Source organism: Opisthocomus hoazin, chromosome 11 (assembly GCF_030867145.1).
Source record: "Opisthocomus hoazin isolate bOpiHoa1 chromosome 11, bOpiHoa1.hap1, whole genome shotgun sequence".
Taxonomy (NCBI): Eukaryota; Metazoa; Chordata; class Aves; order Opisthocomiformes; family Opisthocomidae; genus Opisthocomus; species Opisthocomus hoazin.
This window is the reverse complement of record NC_134424.1, coordinates 15,329,633-15,357,630: the sequence shown is the minus strand read 5'-3', so window position 1 is coordinate 15,357,630 and position 27,998 is coordinate 15,329,633. Positions and strand designations below refer to the sequence as shown.

General features: G+C 38.5%; 1 protein-coding gene across 1 annotated transcript in view; it reads right to left on the bottom strand.

The window, feature by feature from the left end:
• Positions 1-6,180: 6,180 nt before the first annotated feature.
• The window catches only part of ERC2 (ELKS/RAB6-interacting/CAST family member 2), a 557,034-nt gene continuing 535,216 nt past the window's right edge, over positions 6,181-27,998 (bottom strand). Inside the window, exon 20 of the mRNA XM_075432858.1 lies at positions 6,181-9,079. The gene's annotated coding sequence lies outside the window, so the exon portion shown is untranslated. The remainder of the gene's footprint in view (positions 9,080-27,998) is intronic.

Below are 27,998 nucleotides of genomic sequence, written 5' to 3'. Positions count from 1 at the left end.
AATATACAAATAGGAAGAAATTTAGCAAAATAAAAACTTCTGATTTTTTAAATTTGTCCCATTCCCTTGGCGTTTGACCTTTGTGAAAGTACTAAGCTATTGCTCATCAAGGCGCCCTTCCTTTCATGTGAATTACTCTGTTCAAATATATCATTTACTTTATTTTCGGACTGCAATTTAATGTCTGTGTTGCTAAGTAATCCAAATTCTTCTCAGAACTCACTACAGTGACAAGGTCCAATAAATCAGTTGTAGAAAATGCCCGTTCAGTGCAATTTCTCACTAAACACTCAGAGTTTAACAAACGTGCGTGCATCACAATTTGTATTTGCAATTTCAAAAAGTGAAAAATAGTCATTGAGACAAACTGATTAGGCAAGTGAACTCTGAAAAAAACCAGCATTTCTAAACAACCTGTTTTAATATTTCCTGATTTGCCTTATTCTTTGGGACACCAATGATGGCAACCTAATGTATATTATGAAAATTTTATAAGGTTTTCTATATTTCAGTCTCTTATCATGCAAGATGCTGATTATATTCAAATCCCACAGCAAGCAAAGGAAGGAGAGCACTTTCATATTGCACAGAATAGGACCCATAGGTGATCCAAGTCTGAAGCACGTGTTTCATCTCAGTCTTACCTTAGGTGCCTTCTGACTCATGCCAAGTCCTCTGTGCACCCCCAGAGAAGATGGCAAAGCAGCCAAAGAATCACAGGATTCCTTCAAAAAGAGTTTTTCAACAACTGCATATGGCACTTCTGCATGAGGGAATTTAGAAATAAAAAATGTGCAAAGCACTGTGGAAAGTAGAATAATCAAGTCCTGTATGCCCTTGTGGATGCACTGGAGAAGTGCAAACAGAGCAGCAAAGCATAAACATTTTAACCAAAATCGTTCCCTGTGATGCACATAGAGAACAGATGTGGGTGAGGATTGCTATGAAAAGGTATGACCAAATGCATTCACATTACCCCACAAGCATTTATAATTGATTTTAGGACCTAAGTCCTGTAAAAATTTGCTCATGGGAGTAGTCGTATTCTTCTATAAGCTATCTGGCCATTTATAGCCAAAAATGCCAAGAACTGATACCCCTTACTTGAGAAGGGCTGGGAGTACCTTCCTTCTAACTTTAGTAGTGTTATTCATGGAAACAGGGTGCTACTCCTGCTCTCTGATTTTAAATTCTTAACCTGTTTCAAAGACACTAATGAATATAATAACATTTATAGTCAGCTTAGTAACCAGTTCTCAGTATTTTAGCAGAGTAACTATATCCAGTGCAGTATGCTTCACCTAGAAGGAAGGCTGTGAGGTATTTCAGTTAATTTACTTATGAATTGCAATAATTGATGGCAATCTTGAAGAAAAATTAAGAATACCTGCACTATTCTCAGGCCTGAAGAAGAGGCTTCCACTGAAATATTCATGTTCTTGCGACCAAGAAAAAATTCCTTATCATATGAGCTGGACAGGTCTTTTCCTGGAGTTTTCAGACCTTGATGTTTTATTGACCAAACTCCTCGCTTTAGACTGGAGCTCATGTTCTCCAAGGAAGTACAAGTGGTAATTATGCAAGTCTTTCCTTCCCTGTCATAGGCAACATTTACAAGGGTGATTTACAACCTTCAGCTTTCAGATACGGAGACTATTTTTTTAACTTCAGTGAGAATAACTCTGACATGGTAAATGGCATCACAACTGGAACAAAACTTCTGGAAACTGGCTACCCGTACAGCCCTGGAAGTTAGTTATTATGGGGTTTTTTTCCCTCTTCTTTTTTTTTCCTGTAATAACCCCAACTGAAAGATTGGTCAGAATTTATTTCGTTTTAGAAAACAGACTCCTTAGATAAAATGTATATTACTCCCTGAGGCAACAGCAAATCTGTCTATAGCAGTAGCAAACTAACCTATAGACTGAGTGATACTTATGCAAGTATGTTATGTATGAGGCCCCAGGGTCGTTCCCCGGCATCTCCACCAAGAACTGTTGTGGTTTTGCCTCAATTTGCAACAAAAGAACCATGCAGTTACTCTCTCACTCCTTCCCCCTCCCCGGTGGGATGGGGAGGAGAATCAGAAGGAAAAAATGCAAAAACTCGTGGGTTAGGATGAGAACAGTTTGAGTGGCAAAGGGAGAAGAAAACAACAATCAATAATACTGATAAAAAGCATATACAACATGCAGTGTTCTCACCACCCAATGCTCAGCTTGCTCCTGAGTAGCAAAAGCCTCTCCTTCAGCCAGCTCCCCACTTAAATACTGAGCATGACATCACATGGTGTAGAATATCCCATTTGATTGGCTGCTTGGGTCAGCCCAACTAGTTTGTTGTGAAAATTAACTCTATCCCAGCTGAACCCAGGACACAATCATAACAGATACCATGAGATAAGTGACTGTAATGTAGAGACACTATAAAGACAGACTGTCTTAAGCATTGGTAGAAATAGAGTGCTGACCTAGAAACACAGTCAGGACAACTATAAACAAAATACATTGTAAATGAACCTCAGTAATGAACCCTAAGATATAGCTTCGTATTGCAAAGCATTCAAAAAGTCAGGCAGTTTGTTTGTCTGAATTACATTTAGCTTAAATTGTGATATATAGAGGAAATAGTTTGGCCCCATGCTCGTGTAAATGTACGCATATGCTCCAGAAAGAAGCAAGCGGGGCACAATCAGAAACTTACTTTTAATCAATAGTCTTTCAGTTCAGTAAAACTTAGATTAGTCCCTTAATGCACACCCTTATCATGACTGACAACAATCCTGCCTTCTCACGTTTGATCTGAGACTGGAGAAGGTAGAGAGGGCAGCAGAGTTATACGCGAGGAATACGGCTGCTCCGTAATGACCACATTTCTGTGACCCTTAGTGGATAGTAACACAGATCTTATTATTAAAACAAAACAAAACAAAACAAAACACAACTGTAAGAGCTCCAGGGCAGATCTGTGTTCTCTTTTGGCTTGCGTTAACCTCTAACCAAAATCTGGCCATTTAAAAAAAAAATGTGCTTCAGCTGTTTTTCTTTATTTTCAGAAGTTTAAAATGAAATATAAAGCCCATAATAAAATGCATATGAGGACACAAATCAATAGACTTGAGAACTATGTTAAGAACTACCCAACCATATAGGTCTTCATTAGCAAGGGTGTTCTCCTCATGAAATTCAGAAAATGCTCTTATTCGCTTGTACGCCTGTAGTTGCTCATGATATTATTTATTTCTATGGTAACGAAAGCAGTAAATACAGCAATATTAGACAACAATAATCAAGAAAAAAAACCTGTTGCAAAAGAAGACAACTAAGAGCCAAAACAGAGGTGTTTAGATGATGGTGTCATTTGCTATAATAACTGTTTAGCCACATATTTGGCAAGCCTTGGATAACTCACTTATGAGTAATGCATTTGTCCAAATTACATTCAAATAAAAAATAGTTACCATGCTACATTATCATGAATATTCTGCACAGATATTTCCTTTCTATAGATTTTCCCACGACAAGAAGACTTCTTACTGAACTCAGGTTAACTGTAGATTGGTGCTTATTTCTCTTGTGCAGCCTCTCGAACATTGGTTAGGTGATGTGGAGCCACACTTCATCAGTCCTTCACTATCTGGAGCTATCTAACTTCCTTGGGCAGCCTTCCACTCGCCGCTCTGCTGTTTGCTCCAGCTGGAGGGAGCTGGCTGCTGTCCTCCAGCCCCGGCTCCCTGAGCACAAGGCAGCCCGCATCTGCCAGAACATCTGCTGTCTCCTGGCCTCGCTGGGGTGAGTACCAAAAGTATGGCCTTTTTAAAGTTGGCCAGTTGCCTCCATTAGAAACCGGACGAGTTCAAAGTTCCTGGATTTGTCCTGAGACTTGTAGCTACATGGGAATGTATGGTATATTGATCTGTAACACAAATTCAAGTGCATATTTCAAAGGGATACATGCGTTGTCTGTAGGATGCCCTGGCATTTTGCCTGCTCTTCCTCTGCGTCTGTGGTGATCTGGTTTTAGAATAGGTTCATTCTGAAGGCAGAGTCATTTTGAAGAGCAAGAAGTGGAAGGAATGTAAAACCAAACAAAATCAGTCTTCGATTTGGCAATTGCATCCATCGAGGGTGGGCTTCTCAACAGGGCTACTGCTGCATCAGTGCCTCCAGGCCATACAACATCTGTAGCGATGGGTCATAGGCTACTCCGGGGGAAGGCAGAGGTTGCCTCTGGTTTGAAAAAGTGCATTTAATAAGAGGTGTCTTGTTTGAAAAGGTAGGAGCATGAAATAACGTCACTGTAATCTCACAGGAGGAAAAGCTGTACAGCAGCGCCCACATCAGCTGTCCTTTTCATATACGGGTCAAATCATGCCCTGGCAATGTGCAGGGCTCCCACTGACTTCATAATGGGAAATGTATTACTTATTTAGAGCTGACTTGTCTTTATTTAGAACGATTTAATACATTAGTTATTAAAAATTTTGTGTTTTGGAGAAGCAGTATCAACAGGTGCAATACAGCTGTGCAGCTCTTTGACCCTCTGTTTTGTACGTTCTGACAGGTTTCTGCACAGGGCAGGACGCAGCATGTGTAACCAGTGTGGCTCTTTTAGGATCAAATCCTGGACCTGGAGCACAGTGAGAACAACCGGGAGATGCAGTAGGTGTTCTACAATTGGCTTTATCCAACTCACGCTGGCACAGAGCTGTTTGGGGCTCTCAGTGTGTCTGAATTGACACGTTGGCTTGAAATGTAGGCTGACACAATGGCTTCATCTCCTGAAAGTCCCCCACTTTGGTTTGCTTACTCAAATCTCAAACTACTTTGGCTTAAGTCTGGAGTGAACAGATAGGCTCCCTCAGGAAGAAACCTCAAGTTCAGAAGAGGTTGACTCTTACTCAGGCTCTCTCCTGTAGGGCTGGAGGAGCCCTTGGCTGTATGAACTCAAACTTAACTTGAGGTGAGGTGTTCCTGCAGCTAGAGCTGCCCTCTGGGGAGCTCCCCTCCCCTGAGGCACCCAGCAGACACCAGCACAGCCTTCCTGCCCCTTCCCCTGGGGCCCTCAGCCCCTTTCCACAGAGGAAAGCGCGGCGACTCCTTGTTGAAAACAATCTTTGGAAAACGGGGCTCAAGAGCCTTTTACAGTTTCCCCAAATGCACTGCTGTCCTCCTCCGTGTCCTTAGTGCTACACATTGGTACATACTGTCCCCTTCACCGTGAAGGGAAGCAGGAGTTGCCTTTAACACAGGAAGTAATTAATGCTGAAAACAGAGTAAAAAAATGCATGTTGCCAATGGAGAGGGGTGAAGAGTCTGCCTGAATATAGAAAAATATCATTCTGAAAAATTGTGCAGGTCTAGAAAGAAGATAGGAGCAATTGCTACTCAATTTATAGTATTACAACTCAAAGCTAAGTAGGCATAAGTAGAATACACAATAAATGTATATTTAGCTGTAGTTAAAAGTGAAACTTAATATCCTATGTTAGTACATAGTCCTCTCTTACCAAGAAAACTAATTTATAGGTAAAGAAACAGAGCTTAAAACTAAGAGACTGTGTGTTTTTAAATAACCTAAGTTAAATGCATACTTACTTACCTTTTATTCTCCTGCTGTGTGTGCCCTGAGCTGGTCCAGGGAGTTCTATGAGGTAAGAAATTCCTGTTCAACAAAAGTTCCTTTTCTAAAAAAAGTGAACATAATGGAAACGGGGAACCACTTACCAGGCAGCTGAAAAAGGAGCTGACTGTGCAGAGAATTTCACACCTTATGGCTTTTGGTCAGTAAAGTACATAAACAAAATGTAATTTTCTATGCAATTACACAGGGTCACACAAGAATACTATGTTTTAGCAACCCACTCAAAAGCATATTGCTCTCTAAGAGCCCAATCCGGAAAATGGTTCCTCACTTTAGCAGAGTTGCTCGTAAGCATTTCTGGGAGTGGGGCCTAGGAGACATTTTCCTTTTTATGCTTTCTTAAACAGTTTATGTGATAGTAACAACAGGAAGATAAATTACTTTGAATGGTAGCAATTAGAGAAATAACGAGTGTGATAGATTTACCATGTGGAAAACATCTCTCACACATTTTCTTGCAGTCATTAAACATACTTTTAATGACACAACACTGATTTCAGAAAGAAACAAAGTTTATTTGATGAATATAAACAAGCTGATCAACACTAAATACTTCCCATACACATGATAACAATGTTATGAACTCTAAATACCTTGGTACTTTACACTTCTACTAGACATTAAATTACAATGACTGTCTACTACATGCCCACTGGTAATTTCTAGGAATTCCTTAGTTTCATATCAATGTCCTTAACCATATATCAATATCACAATCCAGAACATGCCACTCACTTGAAAAAATTATTACAAGAAGCACTATCAAATGAGGATCTAAGGTAAATAGGGAATACTGACCCATTGCTGCAGAACATCACATTCAAACATCACCCTACACACACAAAAAAAAACATTGCAGATACAGTTTGTGTCAACACATCTGAGGTCTTTTCATAAACACTGTTTAAAAAGTAAATTGAAACCCACTTTCAAATGAAAGTCAATGTGCAGGTACGTGCATACTGGATACACAAAATTCATTAAATACAAAATTCATACTGTACATTTAAATGAAAGAAAGAATGTGCAGTACAAGACTGATCTCACATTAAAATAATGTTAACCAAAAGTTGGTTTGCTTCTTTACACTTAGGGGGAAAACCTACCAAACATTGCTCAAATAAAATACTTCCCAACATCACAGTGTTTATTGTAAACCCCGAGATTCTGTTTTAGTATATGAAAAGATTTTCTCCAAACAACATAGAGTATCACATGAAATTAAAAGAAAAAAAAGAAAAGAAAGAAAAAAAGCAATGTTAGACAAATTAGGGGCTAACTTGTAGGCCCTGATAAAAGTTTAGATCAATACTCTTACCAACATGAGCGGGGCAAAAATGCCCCTAAAATAATACCTGTGACAAAATTGGCACATACATATAAATACCTAACTATACAGCTTTGTATCTGTGACCCTATTTCCCCCCTAGTTTATGTCCTACTTCAAGTATTCAGTTGCAGAGTTAAGGTAAGAACCTGATTGTAAGAGACACAGACGATTGTCCCCTACTGCGACAACAACTTTGTCATGAGAAACTAGTTTTGTTGTCTGAGTTTCCAAGTGCAACATTTGTCATATGTGCTAAATATACTCCCAAAAGCTTTGCTGTTTCAAAAACAAAGATCTAAAATGCCATTGATAGTTAAAGGACAAACCTTTTAAACATGAATGAAATTGGGATTATCTATGCTATACTAATTCTATACATTTTACTCTTATTTACTGAAGACAGTAGCATCCAGCAGGACTCCTGCTTGAATAAATTGCTCTTTGATTGCACCAAGAATTATGGTACAAATAAATAAAATATAATCTCTAGACAATAATTTTAAGGGGGTTACTATGTATGGCTCATGAAGGATGTTTAGGGTTAATTGCACCACAGGTTCAAAAAATAATTTTTCTAAATTCAGTGCAAGACTTCAGAAGTATCCATTTAGATTTCTCTTTTTTTACAGCAGCAAAGAAAAACTACTAAGGATTAAGGCCACCCATGCTTAAATTTATTGTTTGTCCTTTAAAAATGTAGATATTCTATTCCCACTCCCATCAGCATGGAAGCATTTCTTCCATGGACAAAAAGATGCCTCAGTAAAACAGCCAAACATTTGCACGTTTGCCAGACTGACTGAAAGTGTTCATGGAGTCATAAGGATCCTCTGCTTGAGAAGTGGTAGAGATTTGACTTTCAGTTATATTCTCTCACTGAGTGTAATAACATCACATTTTATTTTTCCTTGCATGTGCTTTGAATTTAATTTACTAGATATATTTTGTTGACACAAACAGCCTTTAAGTGCTGTTTGTTCATTGGTATTTTCTTTAACATCTAAGATTCATTGGGATCCATGTTGGAGACTTTTTCAATGCAGAAAACAATAACAAACAGTTCCTCATTTACAGGAGACCTAGTGCATATACTGTATTCACAGCAATCTTAGCTTTATTTTTGTTTTTGTTTTTTTTGTTTTTAAAGAGTCCCAGCTTTTATTGTTGAAAACCTGTATGCATTTGGATGGTAAAAGTTTGATACTTCCTTGTGTATATGTCCATATATATACATACATACGTATTTATATATGCCTCAAGCTTTTACCATCCAGGAATAGATACATCTTGTATATAATCTTACATTTATGCTCAAATTAGATGTCCTATGCATTGTCAGAGACACACACCATATTTTTATAAAGCTAATCTTTGTAATCAGTTATTAGTACCAAAAATTGATTTCATTTCCAACCTGGCCCAGAGCTTAATACCAGTTATACTATCAATGTTTTTTCGGTTTTGTTTTGGTTTTAATTATTATTATTTTATCAGTAGATATAAGAAAATAGAGGAGGGTAAAGGCTTGGGTTTTTGGGTTTTTTTTTTTTTGAAAAGCCCACACCTAACTGGGGGTAAGATTAATGCCAACACCCTTATATAGCATTTTACTAATACCTCTTTGATAATCTAGTGCAATAGAAGTGATACTTTAGAACAGACTAGGTAAAATCAGCAAATGCAGATACCACATCTAAGAGAATCTGAATTACTTATTGAAATCATTATCAATTACCAAAAATTAGTTAAATAACCTGTTTAACTGAACTTCATTAAACAATAATCTTCTGAACAGATGGTTTCTTCGTAAAAACAGAATAACTTGCAAGACCCATTAAAGACAGAAATGAAGGTCTTCTAATATCTGCTTGAATCTCCTTCGTTATTTTCCAAAGTATCTAATTTCATAGTAGACTACAAAAAATAATGGAGAAAATGCCAATTAATGCAGCATTTCATTAGATATCAACCTTAGCATTCATTTTCTGCATCTGTGATCTTCTCCAGGGTATCATGGTCACGTTTGGAGATCCAGTGCAATAGATTATCATCGTTACCTTCCAGTGCTACATTGTTTTCTTCCTGTTTTGCTAGTTCCTCTGACAACTGTAACAAGGGAAAAAAATATTCCAATTAGTAACATGATCGAAGCATACAAAACATCCTAGTTCTTGTCTAATCAAGCTTCTCATAGACATTAGTGGATATGTTGCTTTTCTAGGGACTACGGATTAAGTGAGGATATAAATTTTATTTGAACCCACTTCCTATGTTCATAGGGTGGCAAGTAGTTTTACAGCTGATTTCTATGACAAGCTTCCCTCTAAATGGGAAATATTTTAAATTCCAAAGATGAGAAATTCCATTGTGCTTGTGATTCTGCAAATGGTGATTTTTCTGATCTTACCAATAAGCACAGTAGCTTTGAAGTGGAAATGCTATTAGTAAAACTAAATATTTTTATTGGAAACCAGAGGACTCATCCATTTATTTCCACTCAGTTCCATGGCAGGTGGGAATATGTAGGACCTCTAGCAACCCTCCAGAACTGAAGATACTGAAAGCAACATTTTACTGTTGTATTTTAAGCACTTTAAATCCACTTTAATTTACCAAACAGTGGAGAAAGGTTTTATAGATACACAACCCTCAGATTTTTAAAAGTTAAATTATACAACAATCTGTTATGAGTTTTTCAGCCATGCAGTCACTAATCAATGGCTGTTGCTCTTCGTGGCTTGGCTGGCATTCCTGAAATCCAGGGGACCACAAGACGTAAGTGGTGCAAGCCTGAGTCTGTCAGTGGGAAGAAAGAGTCTTCCTGCATGCCATGGGCTTTGGATGAGGCTCCGTGTCTGACTGTAAGCCACTACCGAGTGAAGCCTGAATGATTTTTATTGTTACACTAGTTCTGCTGCAGCTAACGGCACAGCGTCTTGAACAGAGCACAGTGAATTAGTCTTATTTGCATTATCTGTATATCAGATGAGTGGGTGGAATGAAGTGATTCCTTTACAGGGCAATTGTTCGTTTATCCACTGACTTCGTTTCTAGAGAAGTGGAAATGCATTACGTATGGGATTCTCCTTTATTTGCCTTGCATTTATGTAACCTTAGAAGTTTCCAAAACATCCAATTTTACGAAAAAGAAATTGTCATAGAAAGTTTACACTTTTGTGTACAGCTGAAAAATGGTTATGTTTTGTAAATTGAACTAGTTGACTAAAATTTCCCTTCAAATTCTAGAAGCTAATATTTATCGGAGTAATTATGCTGTGAGTAAAATGAAACGCTGTTGACAGAATAAAGGTGCAAATGATTTTAAATCCCTATTTCCAAGTTCATATCTGTGTGGCAAGTACATATAATGGTTTATATAATAGAAACTTAGATGTATTGTTTTACTTTTCCAATAGGAGGTTAGTACAATTCTTCTGGTTAAAACACTTAGGGACTAATCCAAAGCCCACTGAAATGTGGAAAGGTTCCCACTGATTTTAACAGGTTTTGGATCTGGCCCTTGAATGGAGAAAAAATTACTTCTGCAGAGCTGGAAAGCCAGGGAGTTCCTAAAGTAGATCATGTTACTAGTTCTGGCACATAAAATCTTTGCAAACTTTTTATGAAAACTGTAAGTCAGAGATGCATTACGTTTCGTGAACTGTGCATAGCTCCCATTCTTTTGTGTGCCAAGTATTTCTTAATCATTATTCAAAGAGATATATAGGTATAGGAAGCACCCATATAAATTAATAAGGAGAGTACATTCCAGAAACCGTAGCACAAAAATGTCTACATTTTTTAACAGGTTTGCAACAACATAATCACAGCAGATCTTCAATGTACATGATATTTCACAAGCTGAAATTTCTTTGCAATTAACACTCATTTATGCTCTTAAAAATAAGAACCCAGAATAAAGTGTCCAATCTGAGGAACAGCAACAAATCACAAAATACAATTTCTCTCTGGCTTGCTCCCCAAATTTTCATTGGAGTTTTAGTATAGAATGAAACCCCCAAATAAACCCCACCCGCTTATTCAACCACCCATTCATCAGGAAACCATAGCTGTATTGGACATGTAACAAAAACTTGTTCGCCACAGGTAGGAAATGCAAAGTATTTCTCAAGCAAGTCAAATAAATATATAAAAGGATATTGCTGTCAAATACCAACTGAGGTTGAGTAAATTAAATTCTTCAGTGCTGTACTTGGTATAGGTCACTGAACCTCTGAAACAGAAATTTGGTAACATACATCGGGCCTGAGATTCAGCAGTGCTCCAGCTGAAATTAATGTCTTGTGAGTGTGGCACCTCTGACAGTACATTAGATACCAGTCAATGAAAACAGCAGAAGGATGTGAAGATATAAGAATGCAGTAGCCCACAAATATTTGTTCAGATTCTTTTTCCTTTGGATAAAGACACCTGCCTGATTACTACGTTTTACCTCCAGTCCTTTCCTCTCAGCAGTGATTTGCAGAAACAAGCTGGAGAGGGTGGGTAAACACAAAGGGGTTAAAGGGGAAACTGTTTAATAACAGTAGTAAAATGCAGGCTATTTTTGACATCTGGGTTAATGTCCATTATGCTCCATATGCTTTCCAAATGTTTGCAACAAGCACCCAGATACAAAAACAGATACCCATTCACATAGGCTTAAATTGCCCTCTCGTAACCTGTTGCACATGGTACCTACATAAAAGGCCAACAACTGATATGGTAATTAGTGAGTCAGAAAGAGAGGGGCTAGCCAGTTTATTGCAGCGAATTGGTGTCTGACCAAATGTTAGTAGGGAAGGATATCATTAATGAAAACCTGTTAGGGCTATTTCTGTTCCTTAATCTATGACAAGGCATCTGCATTATAATGTGACATCTTTTAAAAATCTGTCAGGATGTGAATTCCTCAGTTGCCTTCTGTAGACTCATTCATCATTGCTGGGATCGGAGTACCAGCAAACAATGGGAAATTATTTCATTTTCTGTAAACAAGTAACTAGACTGAAATGTAGTAGTTAAAAAATAAGGCTATAACTCATAAAGTCTTTCTCAAGTGACTTCCTGGAACTTAGCTGTGCCTCTTGCAACAACAAATTCTACATGACATGAAGAAAAAAGAAATGCGTTCTCAATTTTTACTTTTGTCTGTGCAAAACCATGAAAAGAATGACACGATTAACTAAGGCAAATCCCTGGCATGGTACTGTTCTGAATTGTATCCCTGCCACGAGCTTATTTTGTGACTAAGGAAAAAGTTGTATCATTTTTCTGCGCCTAACTTGCTCTTTGCTATAGCGGGGATAACATCAGGCTCCTCACAGGAATTTGCAAGGCTTAATGTTTGTAATGTGCCTTAATAGTCTTGGATGAGTGCTAAGTATTATTATTTTTCAGTTCCTGCATTTGATTATAACTGAAATAACATAGTAAAAATTAAATTAATATATTAAGTTACAAGTAAAGAGCAAGCATGTGGTTTGTGGAGCTACTTGTAACACCTTTAATATGAACATGTATTACAGGCTAGGTGATTCCCAAGGTCTGTAATGACATGTACCATGTGGGCATAACTTAACAACTTTAGAGTCCCCCCAGATGTTTGATACAGCCAAAAATCTGTTCGTGGCTGCTGTACAAGCCCAGGGCTTGGACCAGTGGGAGCACTGTGGGCTGCTTTTCCCCTGCCCCTGAAGTGCAGTTGCAAACATGATCACAGTCCAGATATTTGCAACTCAGCACAAGAAACAATATTAGGTAGCACAGATCTGCTGGAGTGCTCGCCACTATATCGTTCCCTCAACACAGGATATGGAAATGGCATGCTATGTACTATGTGAACTTCTCTGTCGTTACAGTCCCAACAATGAATACAGTTTTGCTACTTCCTCCTGGCCTAACTCTCATGGAAAGAATGAAAACGTACTTGTGGCTTTCTAAAGAATACAGTAACCTGTTAAAGCTTGTTACATCAATGTGAAAATCTCTAGCGAGGAGGGCCAAGAAGAGAAATAATTAAGTCATAAAGTTGTGTCCAACCTACGTAGAAAACTTTCAATGCTGAGATGCCAGAGACACCTAAGACACTTGTTGAGCTGAGTGAAAAGGTAAAATCTAGTTTAAATTTATAGCATTCCTTCAGTGTCCCTCTAGGAGCTTGGCTTTTTGCCAGTGTTCCTTGTTAAAAATTTGTTAAACGTGTTTGGCATTAATGCAAACACAAAGTGCTCATTTGTTACAAATTCTATTGGAATGCATTCATTTAAGGCAATGAAGTAGTTACCAGAAAAGAAAAAAATGTTCATTAAGTACATTTTAAAAATACAATGATGTATGCGGTGCATAACTATGGCGCCCCAGTGGCTATATAAATATCTTGACAGAATAACCACAAGTTGTGTTTGGTTTGAAATTGGAATCTTTTAAACATAACCAATAGAACAAAACCTGGTTTTGTTTGTTGTCAAAACTGATGTTAGTCTTTCTTGTTTAGAACTAGTTAAAATAACCAAAGTTTTGGCATACAATTTCTTACATCTCAAACCAATAAAGCCCACAGGTTAAAGTAATGCTAAAGGAAGTTTCTTGATTCGAACGGTAAGTGCGGCACTGCACATTATCTGGAGAACGCTGAACACAGAAAGTAAACACCCTGCTTGGAGGAGAACAAATTTTAGTCATTCTTAAAAACTCCACTTAAGGAAATGTTACCTGGGAGATCTGCAACTGTCTGACAACATTCAGGTATGCCTAGGCAAAGGTGTCCTGCCCTACTCTTAGTGCACTAATCCTTTCAGAGAAAAAATAGCTCAAACCTAGTTTACAAAATCCTAGTAACAAATCTGTCTTTTATAGTAACGTGAAATATCCCGATAATGATAACTCTTGATTTTGAATAAGCAATTCTGAGGTGTATTTCTTAGAGGCTAGAAAATATCTTCTTAGCTACCCTGTAAAAGTAGAACCATTTTTCTTTTTATTTTTTCAATTATTTATAGTTACTTACAATAAAGCTTAAAAGTGGTAAATACATGAGTAAAATATACTTTAAAAGAAAGATCCAGAAACTGTGTGATTTAATTAAATATTGAAAGATTCACAAGACACATCAGTATAAAAAGTTATTTATAAAGACAAAATTAACTTTGTTCCAATTCTGGCAAAGAAATTATTTATCCCATTTGTTGCTATTTATGTTTTAAATTCATTATACAGTAAACTTCAGAAGGATCTGCAGCTGGTGGTAGAATCACTGCATGAATGTGATAAACTTTCCATATTGCTATAATGCCAGAATTGTTAATCTCAGTAAGGCATAAAAGCAGATACCATCGGGATGAATAAAATCAAATGAATTCAAGCCCTCTAGAGAGTGAGAGTCCTCTAGAGAGTGAGAGTCCTTGAAAGCTACTGTACAATTAGATGATAAAGTTAGATGAAGTTTATGAACCTTGAGACTATTTGGACAAGGATGCCTTCTCTACTGGGAATGTTTATAAATCAAAATTAGACAAGTGGTATATGAGTTGAAAGATAGGGGTTTTTTCTTAATAAACTTTTTCTTTCCATGAAACAAGTCTAGTCCAAATCAAAGCGCTGCAGAAATACGAGAAAACTCAGCACATATTCTTCAATCTGTCACTTTCACACTAAATTAAAAAGAGGTTTATGGGAAATGTTGAGGATGGCTTCAGACTAGCACTCTTTGATGACCTGAGCTGGAGTGTATTGAAGACGATGGAAGAATTTCCATCGACTCCAGCGGACCCGCGAGCTGCTCACACAGGCAGCAGTGACTCAGCAGCGTAGGGCATGGAACTTTTTGTCAAAACATTTACGACTTCCTTAAGATGCAGCATGTGAGACCATTAATACTTTTTTTTTTTCTTATTTAAATCAAACAGAAATGACAAATAAAGAAGAGTTCTTGGGTAAAGTGATTCAAACAACAAGAGTTTCCTAAAAACTGTCAATAGCAGAGATTACTTAATGAAATTTGAAGGAGCCTTTTTCATCCTTGTTGATGTGGAATGCCATTTATTCTCGCGCTAGGGACTAATTAGGGGCCTTTTTTGAAGATCAAGGTTTTGCGATCTCTGCTTCTTAATAACATGGTTTGCCTGTCTGCCACCTGGGACAAGGCAAGGCACTCTCTCTAACTCCTGAACAGCAGGCACTGCCTTAGGCCATTGCAAGTGCAGGCAGGAAACCGATCCTGCCTTTGCAGTCGTTTAACCCATTCGCTGCCGGCCCTCCGCAAGCCCACTCAAAGTCCTGAACAGGCAGTGACCAATCGAGTGGGAAAGCATTAATTTAGTATAACAAACAACTGTGTGGCTGGAAATCTGACATTAAGGGCAAAAATATTGTATTGGTGTAGTGATAAAGATGGCATCAGAAATCATGCTCGATTTATAGACTGGACTGAATGCATGCGACAGTGCTTGCTGCAAATCCAGATACCCCTTGCTGTGCTCCAAGCAGACAGACAGTTCGTGTTTCTGGTGGCTGGGAAAAGAAGTGGTTAAATAAAAGCTGTGTCAAGCCCTCAGTCTAATAAGTCATCTTATTAGGAAGTTGTGATGCCCTGTTTGCCCTAGCCTGTGGCTTGTCTGCTCCACTGAAAGGTCTCCTGCTGGGACCTTTGTGGCATTATACGAGGTAGAGAAGGCTGCTGCAATATATGAGCCTTGGTTTTGAGCAGCCGAAACAGCAGGAGAACTAAGCTGCAAAGAATTAAACATGTAACAACTTTGTAAAAGCACAGACAGTGATTGAGGTTGGCCCTTTTGCTGTTGACACTTTCTGGCCCCTGTAGGTTGTGGTCACTAAGCCCATTAGAGCTGCAGTGTGGCAACATCTAGTTCAGCAAGTTCAATGTGTTTCTGCATTATTTCTAAATACTGGACGCAAGCTGGCAGTGATAGGAGAGTGGAATATGGCACCAGAAATATGTCATAAACACAGTCATCATTGTCAGGGATGTGAAATTACTTTTCAAACTTTATTTTTGGCAGATGGAGGTTGGGTGTATTTTTGCATTTTGTTAACTGAAATTTAATTGCAACTTGCTGCATGTTTTGTTTAATTTTTTTTTAAAAAAGGAATTCTTTTAAAAGAAAATTTTCACGTATAGAGAAATCTTTGTTGCTAGAAATTCATTGCAAATTAAAACAGAAAAAAACAACCCACTGAAATCTCAGCTGGGTTAAGTTTCACTTATGAGCATCCACTTACTTAAATCAGCACTCCCCACTGTTCTTACTCTTTTCATTTCTTTAAGATAAAACATATTTAATTCAGATTTTAAAAACTCAGTTGTGAAATGGACAAGAAGTATGAATTCAATTAGTGAAAGGATATAATATGGATGTAACTGAGGGGTAGATTTAAATTATGAACTCTAGTATGACACACAAATTAGGAGAACACCCCTTCCTGGCCTCTTCAAGACTAAATTTTTTTTTCAGGGAACATTGCAAGGTTTCTGTTGCCCTTTTGATGAGGATGCTCATGACCCTGATCTCTGAAGGTTCTGTTTGCCTTTTGAAATTGCATTGTGGTCGCACGTTTTGTAAATCCCTCCAGATTCATCGCTGCCAGGATGTAGATATGGAGCAAATGATGAGTTGGCTGAACACTTGTGTCTGAAACGTTTGTCTCTCTCACAAGTCTGTTACGTATTGCCGCTGCCCTCATTCCCAAATGAGCTAAAGCTTATGTAAGAGGTTAAATGTGCAGAGCATGATGAAGACAGGTCACAGCTGAAGGAGGGAAAGGGTTGGCAGTCTTTTGTTCTTTCTGTCTACAGGCATTTCCCTGGTGCCCTCCCCTGTTTCTTCATGGGTGAGGTAACAGGGTTTTTGCTCTGGCGTAGCCACCCTTTGGGTGCACCCAGCTCACCGCTCCGTAAGTTCCGACTTGCTGATCCACAGAAATGACTGGCTACTCCCTTTGGAGGGATGAAAACAATATCAAAGGCAAAGCACATTCTTTCTTTGGCCACTGGTGATGAAGGATTGTTTCTTTGCTGTTCTTAGGAGTTCACTTGAGCCAAGCAAGGTCATAGCTGTGGCTTTTCTCTGGATGAGGGGAATTTCTAGAATTTGTAGGACTTGTTTTTTTCTGTGATCTTTTTAGATTTGCTGATAGTTTGGGACTAGAAGGAAATTCTTAAAATCTCATACGTGTTTGTCTGGTTGTAGGAAGTATGACTTGGTTTTCACCTCATGCATCCTACCAGAGTCAGTCAATATTTAATAGCTAAAATTGGCTGGCTGTTGTGCTTGGATAACTAGTTACTGTGGCTGTCACCACACTCTGTTGTTAGAAGCATATTGGTTGCTAGATGTTGTACCAGAGTAAATACTAATAAATTTCGTGGTTGTGGTGAAGAAGTTTAATCCAAAAGCGTTCCAGCCAATGAGCAGGCATATAAGAGCCGCACTCCTTCTTTTGAAGTACCCAAAGGCTGGATGGGGTTGGGAGGAAGAGAGGTGGTGAGGGCTGAGTGCAAGTTTGAAGTTCTTTTCAGTGGTGCCCAGCGACAGGACAAGGGGCAATGGGCACAAACTGAAGCACAGGAAGTTCCGTCTGAACATGAGGAAGAACTTCTTCACTCTGAGGGTGACGGAGCACTGGAACAGGCTGCCCAGGGAGGTTGTGGAGTCTCCTTCTCTGGAGATATTCAAGACCCGCCTGGACAAGGTCCTGTGCAGCCTGCTGTAGGTGATCCTGCTTCGGCAGGAGGGTTGGACTAGATGACCCACAGAGGTCCCTTCCAACCCTTACCATTCTGTGACTCTGTGATACTTCACGTGCGGGCCTACTTCTTCCCTTAGGAAAAGGCTGGATTCCTGGCTAGAGCGGACAAGTTGTCTTGGAAGTGCTGGGCATATCTTGGTGTCCTTAGGGCAGATGACTCCAGTAAATTGGCAGAAGTTTGCTGGGATTATATTTTTCTTAACCAAATAATAATAAGAAAATTAATAAAGATGCACCTAATGGCTTGCAATGATCTTAGATGGCTTATCTTCTAAAGTTGAGAATAAACCAATGAGCTTCAGGGTATTGCTCTGTGAATTTGAATATTTGTAGCAACAGCTGTGTGTCCCTATCTATACTTCATAATGTAGGTAAACCATTAACATGCCATTTCATTAGTTTATTCTGCTAGTTAATAGCCCTGTACTCTTTAAAGTTATCCTATCAGTTATATTTAAATACTAATTGTGCTGTGGAGGGCATTGTGAGGTATGCTTCTTGTATTAATAATAAATATAAAAGAAATCAACACGCCAAAGGATAGCTCAGGGTTTTGTTATATACCAAAAGCCTGTTTCACAGTATATACTTTCATCTTCTTCCCCTCCAAATGATCCTAAATATTTTTTATTTTATGTGGTTCGTGATATCAACCTACTTATAAAAGTGAAGTGTGATATTTACAGTTGCATCTTTTAATGTCAAGAAGAAAGAGATACAACTAAAGAAAGTGTTAGTAGGTTTGGTCTATTTGAAGTAAGACCAATGCTGGTTCCACTTACAACTCCTCGAACTGCTAAAGCATTACAGTGACTGTGTGTGGCAGTGTGAACATGACCATACATGCTTGGCAGCTACTTATTTTTCAAATACTCATCCCAACAACACACAGCATTTTGAAATCTAACTTGTGTGGTCTAATTATGCAATAATTTTTATACTTTAGGCCCCAATATTATGAGCTTCTCCACAATTATGGGTCTGCCCACGCATTTCTCAGTGCATGACGGGGAAGGCTTAGGGACCAGTTCTGGTAAGCATATAAGTATATATTCTAATTTTCACTTTAAGTGAGACTTAAACATGCACCTAACTTTCAGAGAATGCTTAAGAATCTATCCTGAAAGGGACCTTGCAGGCTATCCTTTTACTAAGGGCATGCATATCATATGCGTGCCGATCAAAGACCCACAGTTATCGGCATACCAATAATAATGACAATTGCATAAAGGGAAATAATAAAACAGCAACTTAATAAAATTGCAACTTATGCAACATCTTCCCCCCTCCCCCCAATCTCCAAACATCATCTTCTTAATCATTTATGAACTCAAAAGCATGCAAGTGTGTAAGGGTTAGCGAGATCAGAGGCTTAGATTGCAAGATTTCCAAAGGAGATACTCAGACCTTCCATGCAAGTGTCAAATGACAGGTAAACATATACAACTAAAAATATGAACTTCATTATGAAATCATACAAATTACATGGGCAACATTTTCTACCTGATGCATTTATAAAAAACGGATGCACTGCAATTAAATCATGTTCAGCAATACAAGACTGGTAAATTTATAAACAAAAAGAATCACTACAATCCATCATTAATCACAATTTACACTGCACAGTATTTTTTTCTAGAGAACACCTATTTCCCTAAGCCCATTTGCTTTCCCTTCTCAATCTTCCATTTCCACGTGTGCACAGACCTTCTCTATTTTTCCTCTCGCTATTTTTCTGCTTGCTTAAGCTATATTTCTCCCCACTCTTTTTTATTCCATTCTCTTACCACTCTGTCAGTCTGTGTTGCCAGTCTCTGACCAGCTCATTGCTGACTGGTGGTATTAGACTATAGCTGGAAATTGTGTGATATCATCACCACCTACTTTACCTGCATATTGCAGTTCTGCTCATTGGAACAAGATAAAACATGAGAAGAGTAATACACACAATTTGCTAAATAAAAACAGCAAAACAAAACCAAAAGATACTTTTGTTGTATATGCACAAATGTATCAATGCCACTGAGGAAAAAGTAAAGCCCAGGGTGGAACTTAACTCATGGAAACAACTTGGAAAATAAGAATAATGATGGCAATACAACTTTGCTCATTCCTCCATTAATTTTAGAGGGACAAGCAACAAAACTGGTACTTAAAAAATATCTTTTCTACTGAAACAACTACATTACAAGAAAGACAAGATAGTTTCAGGACTACTTTCCGGAAACTTTGTTCTTGCTGGACTCTCTAATTCAAGAAGAGAAAACCAAATTTGACAACATGTCCTAATTTCTCATTAAGTGTTCTAAATACAAATAAAATTATCCAGCCCATTTAATTCTTCTGGATTTATTTTTTCCTCCCACTTGCATGTCTTGCCTCATTTTGTATCTGAACTTAAAGAGACAATATAGGTCACCACTGCTATGAACACCTCCACATTCATATTTATACACTCTGGATATGAGATACAGCGGCCTGTGCTGTATAAAGAACATTCGAGTTGGACACAAAGGTGTGGGAAATTCAGCAAAAAACCACAGCTGGATCATGATTTCATATTTTAATTTAGTGTACTGTATTGTGAAGGCTAGAATATAAAATGCAAGGATTAAGTCAAAGAACGTGGTTTCACTGTATTTTTTAAATAAGAAAACCTTGTTTTTACAAACATTTGCATAGATCAGTTCAAACATTATTATATTTAACATTATTAATTTGTCTAAGCTACTTGTGCTTCTGAATAAGCCGATTTTTGTAGCATATACCCTAATTGTAATTTATCAATTGTTTTATCATCAAAAGCAATTGATTAAGCCAGGAATAGGTTTTTAACAGAGCTCAACAATTGATCATGTGAAAAGCAACAAAGAACCTAGTAATTTTCTCATGCAAGTTATGAGATCACAAACATAGGATGTAAAAAAGGAAGAGGAGGATCACACATGTCCTTTTCAGAATATGTTTCCAATAGAATGTTTTGGGATCTTTACTTTCATTTAATTAAATTAAATCTTATTTTTAATTCCCCAAGGTATATACCTTCCACCATTAGGCATTTCCACAGTAATGATCACAAATTATTTTGTAAGCTCCTAGAAAATGTAGGTTGTTCCAGTAATAATTTCTAATTTAGCTCTCTTCCAAATTTCAAAGTATGGATCAGGAACAACTCCCACTTTCCACCATCCCTTTGCAGAAGTAAACAGGGCTGCCCTTCCTCTCCAGGGAATGCATCTTCCAGGCTCCCAGCAATGCACGTGTCCTGGGAGCTCAGGGCTCCCTGCTAAATCTGGAACATTTCATTTAATAACCATTAATAGACCAATACCATCCACAAACCGCTTAGCACTGTTCCAATTTCATTTATACTTGTGGTCTCCGCAGTTGGCATGGTAAGCCTGGGCAACGGTTACATGATATTTGAGTAAGTATTGCTTGTATTATATCTGGAATCCACTGCCTGCTCATTTCACTAAGTGTCTGTATTGTGGCAAAATTTACCAATCATTTAATATTCACACCCTTCAGACTATTCATGATTTCAGAGATTTTCATATTTCTAGATATTTTCCACACTGAAGAATTAGATTGCAATAGCCTCTCTTTACGTAGAAACAATTTGAAATCTCTACCATCCCCATCATCCTTTTTTCTAGCCTTTCCTGTACTCTCTATTGTTTCTCAGTGGCTTATCAGAAATGAGTGGAATAGCAAAGAATTGGGTAAACCTTGAACAGGTACAGGGGTTAAAAATGGCTTTGTGTTTAGGTACCTATCTCTTTCCTATGTATTTATATTGTTTGCCTTTTTGATTACTGCTTCAAATAAAGCTAAGTATTTCGAGGACTATGCACAATAATTCCAACATCTCCATCCTGAAAAGTAACAGCTAACTCACATCCTGACATTTGGTAAGGTAGTGTTAGGGTTGCTTTCCTCCCATATGCTTTATTCTCCATTTATCTAAAAGAAATTTCATCAGCCGTTTTACTGCCCAGTCCCTCAAGTCAGTGCAACCTAAATTTTGAATTTTCAGAATTCCTTCAAACCTGCAGAGGAACAAAACAGATTTCAAAACCATTTAGTGGTAAATTCCCATTAAATATATCTGGTTTCTCAAAAGAATGAGCTGAAACCTGCAGGGCAGCTGGGATTGAGGGATAGCGACAGACACATTTCCATTCTGTGCACAATTCAACAAAGTGCCAATCCATCCTTGTGGAATCTTTTTCTGTGCTGGTGTTGCTGGCTGACAGTGTCAGCATTCTTCAGCATTACGCCATTATCAGCCTGTACTGGGACCCTTTAAAACAGCTGAAATAAAAGGGCTCTTTTTGCATATTTATGCCATCCTGCTCTGAGCACTTCCTGCTGGCCCCAGTAAATCTCTGCTAAATTTCAATCGACTCGCGTGGTGTTCCAGCTGTTAGATAAACTTCCAAGGATATTTTTGTGACAGGTACAAACCTAGACAGGAAATCCCAAGAAGAAATCCTAAATTAATTATATGTCAACATTCAAGCCACAAGAAGGAGCAATTGTCATAAATTTTTGAAGTTAGAATCCAATTTTAGTTGTAAGTGCAAAAAAGTTCACTGACTCAGTTGTGAGTCAGTGCCAATAAAATAACATATTTCACATTCTTTAACAGTTCACTTTGGCTAAACATAGAAAGGAAGAAGCTATGATCAGTGAACTGTATATTTAAATCACATAAAAAGACTACAGACAGAAGCCAATAACAAATCATAGATTTTCAAATTATAATTCAGTATTGCCTAATCTTATCTCACCTTTAAAAAACACATACAAAATAAAAACTAATTTTATGCTAAATGAAAACATCTTCACTACCTGAAAATCTGACAACGATGCCAACAAAATCTTTCTACAATACCGCTCAACATGTATCCCAGCTCTCTTCCTCTATACACACACTCTGTGCGTTTTGTTTGCTTTATGAACGCTGGTAATGCCAAGTAAGCAAGGAGTTGCAAGGGCAAAGAGTGTTGAAACGGTACTGGCCCACAGAGGGTTGCCCATGTTTCTCTAGTTTCAGTATGGCTGCGGATTTCTTGACAGCTTTTCCAGTTCCTCCGCGCCATGCCCTTGCAGAACCTCCAAAGGCCGGCTCCAGAATGCACAGGCAGGGTGAGTCCTCTGCAGCTGCCCGGCTGTGCAGGTGACAGAGATACCCTATCCTGCTCCCCCAATAGTCAAAACATTTTCCTGGGAATGCTGTCGAGTGCTCCTGCCCGGCAGCGCTTCCCCAGCAGCGTAGACAGCGGTGGTACGTCCCTCCCGGCCCCTCAGCTGCGCTCAGCTGGGAGCAGAGCTCTAATCCACTCCCAGCTGAGAGCAGCTGGAAACGCCAACCACTGTGCGTCAGGTCAGGTACTTGAACAGCAGCCTTGTGCTCTAACCTGGCAGGGGGCCCTTTCCAAACCTGTCTACCTAAAGACAAGAGGGAGAGTTTTCAGATACCCGCTGTCTCAGTACAGAGAAAAATGGGGGGGGGGGGGGGGGTAAGGGAGAGAGGGAGTGGGAGAAAATACATGAAGCTTTGCAGGCTGCATTTCTCAGTGCAGCTTTGGGGCACATGTGGGAGATGCTTGTGGTCCTCATTCTGGCACCAGGTCTGTAACAAGCTCTGGCAAACAGCAGAGCAACACAGCTCTAAATCCTGCGGCATTGATACCAACCTCAGGATGCTGTCTGCTAGGTATGGAGCTAGTGGTGAGAAACCGTACTGGCCACAGCCATTACTCCCACCGTTGGCAGAGCTCTGCACCATCAGCCTTTGGCTCTGTAGTCCAGCGACCACTGCTCAGGAAAGAAAAGCCCAAGCAAGGAAGTGCAGCCATCTTCCTTGTGCAGAGGCAAGGCAAAGGCAGCAAGACAGAGAACCTGCTTTACAGCAAAGATAGTTCACACTATTGACAGGAGAGGCTAGAAAACAGCCATCTCACACAATGGGCATGAGGCCATGGCTGACTATTCTGTTCACAAACAATATGCTTTTGTAAAATGCAGGTAACATTGCTCCTGCTTCACCAAGTGTTTTCTCTTCACAGAGGAAATACACTAAAATGAACCATCCAAAGCCCAAGGAAGACTGTCTTTCAAATTAGTTCAGTGGAGCTATGTCAAAATAGTCCCAGGAAGCAAACACTCGGGACTCATCTGCAGGCAAAACATGGCCCACAGCATAAATACGGATACGTCAGAAATCTGGCAAGGCACTAGCAGGAACACACTGCACTTAACTGACCACCTTGATTCTGTGTCTCTGAAGTACTGTGGATAAACAACTGTTCATGTCACCCTGGGAGAACAGGAATGTACGATATGGCTATGAAACCACCTGGACTTTTGTACATAAAAAGTGTTTTCACTGCTTACAGAAAGCCAGACATGTAAATTACGCTACCTTTAGCAGGAAAAAATATGTGCCAAAGACCATGCCTAGGAGCAGAACTCAGGAAGAAGGGGGGTGTGGTCATGCCAGTTTTGCAGTGTTTTCTTTTACAAGCCTGTTTTACTGCTGAGGTGGGGGAGACCAGCGTTATTGCTTCCTCAGAAAGCTGTTCTCACAGGATTTGACTATTAGTCATGAAAATCTTATAAGGTCAGACAATCCTGCAAGACTTTAACAAACTGAGGGTTAAACATGTTCCCAAGATTTCCGTTATGTCCATTTCTAAGATGGAAAGTAATGCCCTGACAAATGTGTACCCCCTGGGAAAGCAGAAATAGAAACAAAACTGGCGATCTGAATTCAGTTCCCCTGAAAGTTTACACAAATTTGTTATCAAATTATTTATCTGCTTTCAGGATTTCCACATGGAGAGATAAAGCTAGCATTGTCAGCAAAACCATATTTCCATACTAAATATGTGGATAAATAGGCTTAGCCTGTTTTCTTCGTGCTGAAGACTGATCATTTTGCAAGAACAAGAAGACACACACTGACAGCATCCTATGCCGTTAGAGGTCCCCTCAAGGCTGATTGTAAGCATTAGAACATTAGCAACCTGTGTATTTATCAAAATATGGACACTTGAGTGGCTTGAAGTAGTTTCACTTCCTCTTAAATGAAAATAAATCGGCAGCGTGAGCGTTGACTGCCTGAAATGCAACTTCATTACTTCAGAGGTTAATGGAGCAACCTCTCTCTGTTGATCTTCCTGTCACCATTGGCTACAAAAGACTCTCTGACACAGTGCAGTTTTCAGGAGAGGCACAAGTATAACAGAGATTAACCACATCAAAAAAAATACTGTCCTGCTCCATTATATTCTGCAAAGCTGGTGTGCAGTAAAGCACAATGGCCAGCAGTGTGATCTGCCTTGTCTGAAAATAAAATCAGCATAAAAAGAGGGAATGATACTCTATTACTGAGACAAATACCTTTCCATCCTAAAAAGAAAAGAAAAAAGAAAAAGAAGGAAAAAGGAAATAAGCAAAGAAGGGATGGGAAGGAAAAAGAAAAAAAACAAAATGTGAATACTTTAATTATGATGTAAAGTATTAGGAGCTGCTGACCTTGAGCTATTTTGCACTAATTCTATACAATCCCTCTTGTATTTCTTACAGAAAGTTACACAGTGATTTAGCCAAACTACTGTTCTTTTGAAGGCTGAATTCATGCTTTTGCAGGAGATGAAGACTGACAGGACAAGAGTAGGAGGTGGCCACTGAGATTCAAAGCGGATTACATTTAATGCTGGTTAAGTGAATAACCCACTGAATGAAAATGTATTCATTTAGGGAAATGTGCCTCTTCTTGTTACACGTTACTGCCCTGAAATGCCTGGAAGGTCTGATAACTTTCAATAATACAGAACTCCTGTTGATCACTAATAACATAATGAACATGTCCCTCACAATTCTGAACAGAGAACACTGCCCAAGAAAGCGGAACATTCTGTACATCCCATACACAAATAACTGGGAATCACTTCCAAGAAGGTAGATTACTCCTGTCGTACAAGCAGCATCCACTGTGTCAAGAACACTAATCTAAATTCACAGTATGTACAGGTTAGTTTTCTTTTGGTGAATATGCGGATGAAATGAAAATTCTCATTAGAAATGTTTCATTTTGTTCAATATTTCTGTTCTCTTCAGCAGATTAACAGATGAATACATAACTAAAAGTACATCAGACATGCAATTACAGCACTGTAGATGCATGCACATATGAAGTAATTATACGTGGTGTTGTGCAAACGATTCTGATGTGTTTCAGGTCACTTGTATCCACTCTCCACTTCCCACCCCCACCACTGTTTGCGATGATGTTTAGCAAGTCTGACAACATGCCTACAGCAAATATATCACATTCCCTTGTTGAACTCTTATCTTTTGGAAGCTTCCATTAGAAGTGAATACTTTTGAGCATGAAACACATCAACCTGAATGAAAGCATCCACTTCCTACACACAGTGGCAGGTACCTGGACTTCTTATTAGAAGGCAACATTGACAATAAGAAGTGGCTGCTGATAGCGTAAGGGAGGAGGAACCTACTGGAAATTATGGGAGATAAGGAAGATCGGATTTCTTGCTGCAGAAGCAAACTGGGGGTGGAGAGATTCCAGGAAGAAACTCCTCTGAATGCCAGAGGAACTGTCACCTTCCCAGACTGTGATCTAGGTGTTGTGAACAATGGGACAGGAATTCAGTGTTCAGCTTCGCTTGTGCTCTGTATCAAGATTTTCTCAACTGTAAAAATCAAAAAAGCAGCCACTAAACCTGGAGAAGTCCCTTACAACCTACAGATCAAAGTGGGATGTAAATACCAAGCTTTTTTCTGTACTACTACACCATTTTCAGTTTCTTTAGATTGAAAAACGTATGCAGCGTTACCTGAACTCAGGTTGATTAGGAACCATGACTTACCTTTTGAAAGAGTGAATAGTGGTTCTGGATGACAAATGTGAAAAAATGAAAAATGTTTTACTTTTACAAAGTATTTAGCCTTTCTCTCAACTTAGGATCCAAAAATTAGTTCCAGCAGTTTGAAGCTGTGTTTTGCAATAGCTGCTATGCTGCTGTAGAAAGAAGACTCCTTGGTGAATGATTTAAGATAAGAATTAAATAGAAAAAAATGGTACTTCAATGGTATGTTGATCCCATGAATGTCAGAGAGTTGAGAACGCCTCTTCCACAAATATATCAAACTCAAAATTGATAATTAATGTGACAGTGCTGCATGTTCTAAAAGATACCATTTATAATATCTCAAAAATTCATTGTCCCACTGGAAAAAGTTTGAGAAATTGTATGTTGCATAAAAATATGAATTGAATATAAGAGTATAAGACAATTCTTAAACATGGGAAAGCTCCACCTCTGCATACACAGAGTATCAGAATGCAACAATATGTACTTCAAAGCTACATTGCTGCAGACAGAATCAGCCACATCTCTCTTTGTAGGCTCTCCTTTGAAGAAGGAACTTCATGGGTAAGCGGGTGAGAGGTATAGCTGCCACTCATAGCTACACAAAGTTGTTCGTCCTTATCCCAGAATGCTGCATTTTTGCTCCAGACAAAAATGCGCTATGGAGCAGCTGGTTTATAGGTTAAGAAAACATTTTTTAGTATCAGTGACAATTTCATTCCAGCTTTTCTTCTGTGTCCATAGAGATTTTTGGTATTTATCTCTAAATGACAGTTCGGCCTGCATCATAATGAATACTGTTGTGGATACATTTATATAAAAGCACTTGAACAAATATTTTTAAAAATTCATGGTAAGGAAATATTCTGGCTCTTTAAAATAGATTGTGAGTTTGCATTCCGAACTTTTTTTTATAAAAACCTCTTGATGCTTTCTTAATTAGAATTTTTAACAACAAGGGCAATATCTTAGAGGGAAACCTCTACCAATGTATTTTTCAATGAGATGCAGATTTTAGAAGGATTTTCTTTGCAAATAAGCAACACTTCTTGATTTTTATGTCCATTTGAATGGTCAAATTATTCAGAGGAGTGAAGTATTACTATTATTAGTAAGTAAAAGAGATATCAAGCATTCTAAACTCAAAGATTAACCATCAGCAATGAAAGAAAACAACAACCCTACAAGTATAGGATAGCCTCTTTTTCTGTTGGCTGAAATCTTTTATATGGTATATAATCCTGGCAAAACAGAATTTTTCTATTTACCTTTTTCCCTATTGACAAGTAATGCTCTCTTTACCTAACCTTTTCTAAACCACCATTGAAAATTGTATTTTCTGATTCAAA